This window comes from Littorina saxatilis, linkage group LG16, assembly GCF_037325665.1.
Source record: "Littorina saxatilis isolate snail1 linkage group LG16, US_GU_Lsax_2.0, whole genome shotgun sequence".
Taxonomy (NCBI): domain Eukaryota; kingdom Metazoa; phylum Mollusca; class Gastropoda; order Littorinimorpha; family Littorinidae; genus Littorina; species Littorina saxatilis.
Window position 1 is genome coordinate 53,781,906 of NC_090260.1, and position 7,038 is coordinate 53,788,943.

Genomic DNA, 7,038 nt, shown 5'->3' on the forward strand with positions numbered 1-7,038 from the left:
TGTATGACGGCGGGTGTATGTCATAGCTACATGATGGTGGATGTATGACGGCGGGTGTATGTCATAGCTACATGATGTTGGATGTATGACGGCGGCTGTATGTCATAGCTACATGATGGTGGATGTATGACGGTGGGTGTATGTCATAGGTACATGATGTTGGATGTATGACGGCGGGTGTATGTCATAGCTACATGATGGTGGATGTATGACGGCGGGTGCATGTCATAGCTACATGATGGTGGATGTATGACGGCGGGTGTATGTCATAGCTACATGATGGTGGATGGATGACGGCGGCTGTATGTCATAGCTACATGATGGTGGATGGATGACGGCGGGTGTATGTCATAGCTACATAATGGTGGATGGATGACGGCGGCTGTATGTCATAGCTACATGATGTTGGATGTATGACGGCGGCTGTATGTCATAGCTACATGATGGTGGATGTATGACGTTGGGTGTATGTCATAGCTACATGATGGTGGATGCATGACGGCGGGTGTATGTCATAGCTACATGATGGTGGATGTATGACGGCGGGTGTATGTCATAGCTAAATGATGGTGGATGTATGACGGCGGGTGTATGTCATAGCTACATGATGGTGGATGGATGACGGCGGTTGTATGTCATAGCTACATGATGGTGGATGGATGACGGCGGGTGTATGTCATAGCTACATGATGGTGGATGTATGACGGCGGGTGTATGTCATAGCTACATGATGTTGGATGTATGACGGCGGCTGTATGTCATAGCTCCATGATGGTGGATGTATGACGGTGGGTGTATGTCATAGCTACATGATGGTGGATGTATGACGGCGGGTGTATGTCATAGCTACATGATGGTGGATGGATGACGGCGGGTGTATGTCATAGCTACATGATGGTGGATAGATGACGACGGCTGTATGTCATAGCTACATGATGGTGGATGTATGACGGCGGGTGTATGTCATAGCTACATGATGTTGGATGTATGACGGCGGGTGTATGTCATAGCTACATGATGTTGGATGTATGACGGCGGCTGTATGTCATAGCTACATGATGGTGGATGTATGACGGCTGGTGTATGTCATAGCTACATGATGGTGGATGTATGACGGCGGCTGTATGTCATAGCTACATGATGGTGGATGTATGACGGCGGGTGTATGTCATAGCTACATGATGGTGGATGGATGACGGCGGCTGTATGTCATAGCTACATGATGGTGGATGGATGACGGCGGCTGTATGTCATAGCTACATGATGGTGGATGTATGACGGCGGGTGTATGTCATAGCTACATGATGGTGGATGTATGACGTCGGGTGTATGTCATAGCTACATGATGGTGGATGGTTGACGGCGGCTGTATGTCATAGCTACATGATGGTGGATGGATGACGGCGGGTGTATGTCATAGCTACATGATGGTGGATGGATGACGGCGGCTGTATGTCATAGCTACATGATGGTGGATGGATGACGGCGGGTGTATGTCATAGCTACATGATGGTGGATGGATGACGGCGGCTGTATGTCATAGCTACATGATGGTGGATGGATGACGGCGGGTGTATGTCATAGCTACATGATGGTGGATGGATGACGGCGGCTGTATGTCATAGCTACATGATGGTGGATGGATGACGGCGGGTGTATGTCATAGCTACATGATGGTGGATGGATGACGGCGGGTGTATGTCATAGCTACATGATGGTGGATGTATGACGGCGGGTGTATGTCATAGCTACATGATGGTGGATGTATGACGGCGGGTGTATGTCATAGCTACATGATGGTGGATATATGACGGGGGGGGTTATGTCATGGCTACAGAATATATGATGTATGGCGGCGAGTGTATGTTTGTTTGTTTGCAGAGCGAACAACGAAGTAGACCTGCTGACGGAACAGAACGGTCACGTGATGCACACGACTTGATCACGTGGTTCGTTGCACGATGTTTAAAGGAGCATCAACTCTGTTGTGGATGCCGCGACCTTTGACCTCCTGACACTGACCGACCCCCACCTTCCCCTGACCCTTGACCTTGTGTTGAAGCCCGTGTGTTGCTCGCACGGTCACTATGGCGACGAAAGTAAAGCCTTCAGCACAACACAGTAGTCGTGTGCACGTCATGATATCGTTTTGTTGTGAAACATCGTTGACCAGACTGAAAGAGAGAGAGAGAGAGAGAGAGAGAGAGAGAGAGAGAGAGAGAGAGAGAGAGAGAGAGAAACTGAAACTGAAACTGAAACTGAAACTGAACTTTATTACCAAAGGATAGAGGTTTTAGGCAAAGCCTAATCTTACAACCTGTCCCTTATACAAACACTTAATACAGACGCACATAATATAGATAGTAAAATTGACAAGGTTATTGTTACTTACAGACTAGACGTACATAATGTAAATAGGAATAAGAAAAGGGTTATGGTTTTGTATACACATTCAAAAATGGGAAAAAACAATATAGTTTGGAAATTGCAGCATAGTTGCAATAATGCATTGCATATAAACATCCAAAACAACTAATAACAAAAGGGAGAAAACAAATGTGGGGAGGAATTGTCCCAATCATTCGCATGTATATCATTATCAATACATACACATAAAGAACAAATCAAAATACAAACATAACTTGACTAAATGTAAAAAGCACTAAAATATCAGACATGAAAAGTGTTCTATTTACCCATTAAGCGGGAATGAAACTGGCGCCTAAACGTTTTCACAGAAGAGGCATTTCGGAGGGGTAGGGGTATGGAATTCCATAGAGACGCTCCTGAGAAGGCTAAACTTGACTTATACAAGTCTAGACGAGGGATGGGGGGAATCAGGTTCTGGGACCCATATCTTTTTGTGGCATGTCTGAAATGTGATTTTAAATATCCAGGAACATTATTGTTAATTACTTTGTACATAAAGACAGCCTTGTTTAGCGTCAACTGATCTTTCAAGGGAAGGAAATTAAGGAGCTTTAATTTATCATCTGTTGGCTTATTTGACTCATGCAGAATTAGTTTTGCAGCACGGCGATGAAGAGAATTGAGTCGTTTGAGATGAACATCACTGCAGTTATCCCAAAGTGTTGAAGCAAAGTTGATATGGGGCATTATGTGAGCGTAATAAAACAACTTGAGTGCTTCCACATCGGCATAATGTCTTAATTTAGACAATAAGTACACATTTTTAGATACTAATTTGCAAATTTTACTCAAGTGAGTTTGCCATTTCAATTCTTGATCAACGGTAACCCCTAATAATTTATGCTCTTTAACTTGTTGCACTTGAGTTGAATCAATTGACAGTTGAAGTTGTAAGGGTTTTAATTGGTGTTTTTGTCTAGTTGTAATCACCATACTTTTCGTCTTAACAGGGTGAATAACCATTGCATTAGTGGTGCACCATTCTGTCATCTCATCTATACTTTTTTGAAGAGATTGCTTGACGGCTACCAAAGACTTCTGACTGGTGTGGATTGATGAATCATCCGCAAAGAACTCACATCTTACTTTCTCATCTGACACATGAAGAGGTAAATCATTTATATAAATACAGAACAATATAGGTCCTAATACAGACCCTTGAGGCACACCACTTTTGACAAAATCATTCGATGAAGTTTTACAGTTGATGAATACATATTGTTTCCGTTTTGAAAGATATGATTCGAAGAAGGCACAAGCAGAGTCATCTTTTAAGTAGCATTGTAATTTCTTTAATAATAAGGAGTGGTCTACAAGGTCAAATGCTTTTTTAAAGTCCAGGAATAACGCTCCTGTTACTTCGGACTCATTAATAGCTGATAACCAAGTTTCACATAAAGAGCTGAGAGCAGTGTGGCATGAATGCTTAGAGCGAAATCCAGACTGAAATGGATGAAACAAATTCATTCGTTCCATATATTCCAGTAAATATTTCTGAATATGCTTCTCCAAAGGCTTAGATAAAACAGGTAAGAGGGAAATTGGTCGAAAGTTGTTAGGGTCCGTAAGATCCTTGCTTTTTGGGAGTGGCACTACCTTGGCACATTTTAAAATAGAGGGAAAAACGTTTTGTTGTATGCCAAGGTTGTAGACATAAGTCAGTGAATCAATTATGTATGGTAAAGCAAGTTTGAGCAACCGGACAGGAATCTTATCGGGACCCATTGACTTTTTATTCGCCATCTGTTCTATCAGTTTTCCAACCTCGTGGACAGTAATGGGTGGAATAGAAAACGATTCGTTTTGAGTCAACTTTCGTCCACAAAATGTTTTTAATTTTTCTAGAGAGACATCAATATCAAGGGACTCATTCTGCGTGAGACAGGCTTTCAGTTTCTCTGCGAGCGAAATAAAGTGTTGATTAAAATCTTCTGGAGTTATTTGTGACGGAGAATTGGTCGATCTCTTTCGAGATTTATCAAGAACTTCATTCATTGCTCGCCAAATTGTAGAAGTATCTCTCTTATCAGAAAGCAATTTATTAAAATAATCTGCTTTTGCTTGCCTTACCGTTTTCAAAACTTCATTCCTTTGTAATTTGTACTCGCTTTTCATGTTATGTTCTTTAAAGAAATCACGCAACGCCATAGCCTCAATAATGTCCGATGTCAACCAAGGGGGCAGGTGGGGATGTTTCACCCTATGCTGACGTAGTGGAGCGTGTTTATCAATAATGGAACACAAAATCTCATGGAAAAGATTGCAAGCATCATCTGCGTTACTGCAATTAAATACGCTTTGAAATGGCGCTCGATTAAGATCACAGAAAAAGGCAGACTCGTCAAAGTATTTAAAACTTCTGTACTCGATAGTTGTATGACCTTTATGCTGTGATTTGGGCAATCTCAGAACAATCGAGCAAAAAACAGAATAATGATCACTGAAAGTGGAGTGTACTACTTGTACATTTGAAACAGTGGTCTTATCATCAGTATAAATGTGATCAATAAGGGTAGATGAATTATTGGTTTCTCTTGTAGGGGTTTTAACTAGCTGGTGAAGACCAAATAGAGCAGTGGTTGAGCCCCAAGTTGTTTGGGGTCTCTGTAAATTAATGTTAAAATCACCAAGCAATAGTACATTCTCATCACGACGTTTTGCTCTGTCCATCATTAAAACAAAATCATCATTCCAACTTGTTGTTTCAGCAGGATTCCGATATATATAACATATTAACAAAGGCGAGGATTTACCATTTTTCAACTCCACCCACAAACATTCCACATTTTCATCTTCAAGATCGGCCCTTCGCTTCACAATGCCAGCAATAGACCGATGGACATACAGAGCAATACCTGTTTGGCCAGTTTGTGCACTATCGCGTCGTAAAACAGAGTAATTTGGAATATCAATCAGGCTGTCCGAAACACGCGAATCTAGACGTGTTTCGCAAACACCAAAAAGATGTACGAGCTGTGGTTGTTTGTTCAAAAATACACAAACATCAGGCACTTTGTTGACTAAATGGTAAATGTTCAAATGCCCGATACGGAGAGAATAATCCGCCGTTGACATTAAATAAAAGTGTAATAATTATTAGAACAATTTAACAGCAACAACAAAATATGCAAAAATTCAAGCACAAAATGGGAAGAAGATTGAACAAACAAACAAAAAAAAGAAGAGAAAGTGAGACAGTTGCGCAGCCCTAATGACTCACATACACGCGCACACACAAACAATTACTCTGATATAAGATCAAAATTAATGAAGGGAAGAAACTTGACCAAAAATTGAAGAATTAAAGGGAGGTTACAATCAGTGAATCCCCAAACCTAGGACAAGGGCCTTTGCAAAAATACGAAGACAATGCAGTAAACACAAGCGCAGCCGCCCGGTCTTCACTTTATATAATAGGAAGGGAGGCGGAGGGGGCACGATTATGCCTCAAACACTGAATCGAAGATTGCGTGGCCGTAACCGGTTTCACACACTGGAGGCAACAAGGTCCGTTGTACAGCAATCCAGGTCAACTAAGAAAGTGTAACACAGTGTCTTAAACAACAGCCAAACTCACTTTAGCGAGCTCAATGTTCTGATGAAACACATAATGTTTTGATGAAACACAAAATGTTCTGGTGAATCAATTAATGTTCTCATTAAACACACGAGTACGTTTGACACCGCAAAACACAGTTAAACCGCGGTAAACGTCGACACAATTCTGAAGATTTATATGTTTGAAGATCAGAAAACAAATCATCTGGGAAGGGAACAGTCACAGTGCACCAGCACGTGTTTTAAAGTCCGGTCACAAGAAAAGGAACAGTTTTTGATTGGTTTTTGCTCTTTTCCTTTCCTCCTCCTCTCTCTCTCTCTCTCTCTCTCTCTCTCTCTCTCTCTCTCTCTCTCACTTATTTCTTTCACACTCAAGCATGTGCGCGCGCACGCACACACACACACACACACACACACACACACACACACACACACACACACACACACTACTCCACTCTCGTTAAACAGATCATGGCAGGTGTCAAGCGACTTGAGGGCTACTTGCCCAGGGAGCGGTGAAGTGTGACGATGGGGTGACCCAGGGCGCTCCATATTGTCTGTGAGGAGCAGGGTAGCCAGGTGCATAGTACATGGGAGGTGGGTAAGGGAATGGAGGATAGTAGGGATTATACATTGATGAGAAAGGCATATGTGGTGATGGGGGCATGTGCTGAGTGTGACTCACAGGTTCATCACTCATTGCTTGATGTTGCAACCACATGGGGAGTGGCGGCTGTCCGGTTGACGGGTGTCGCTGTGGTGGCCGCTGCATCCGCTCCTGGGTATGCAGAGTCTGCCACGGGGCCGGACGAGCAGCAGGCTTCTGGTTGCGCTGGTCCTGGTCGCTGTGCTGTCGCTCGTCTGCCTTGTTAGAAGGGGCGACTTGGGATGGTTGCTGCAGGCCTTGTTCAGATGGCGACGTTCTTGTGTTCTGTTTGGTCACACTGGCGTAGGATGCGTGTTCCTTTTTAGTGTCAGTGCTTGCTTCATAAAGCACCGCTTTTGCTTCTCGCAGCAACAATGACAGTCCTCTCGCGGAATAATGGACTT

General features: G+C 43.0%; 1 long non-coding RNA gene across 1 annotated transcript in view; it reads left to right on the forward strand.

Annotated features, from left to right (window-relative positions):
- Window positions 1–2,139, forward strand: part of LOC138950143 (uncharacterized) — an 11,396-nt gene extending 9,257 nt beyond the window's left edge. The window contains exon 4 of the long non-coding RNA XR_011450521.1: window positions 1,882–2,139. This is a non-coding gene — a long non-coding RNA (uncharacterized lncRNA). The remainder of the gene's footprint in view (window positions 1–1,881) is intronic.
- The last annotated feature ends 4,899 nt before the right edge of the window (window positions 2,140–7,038 follow it).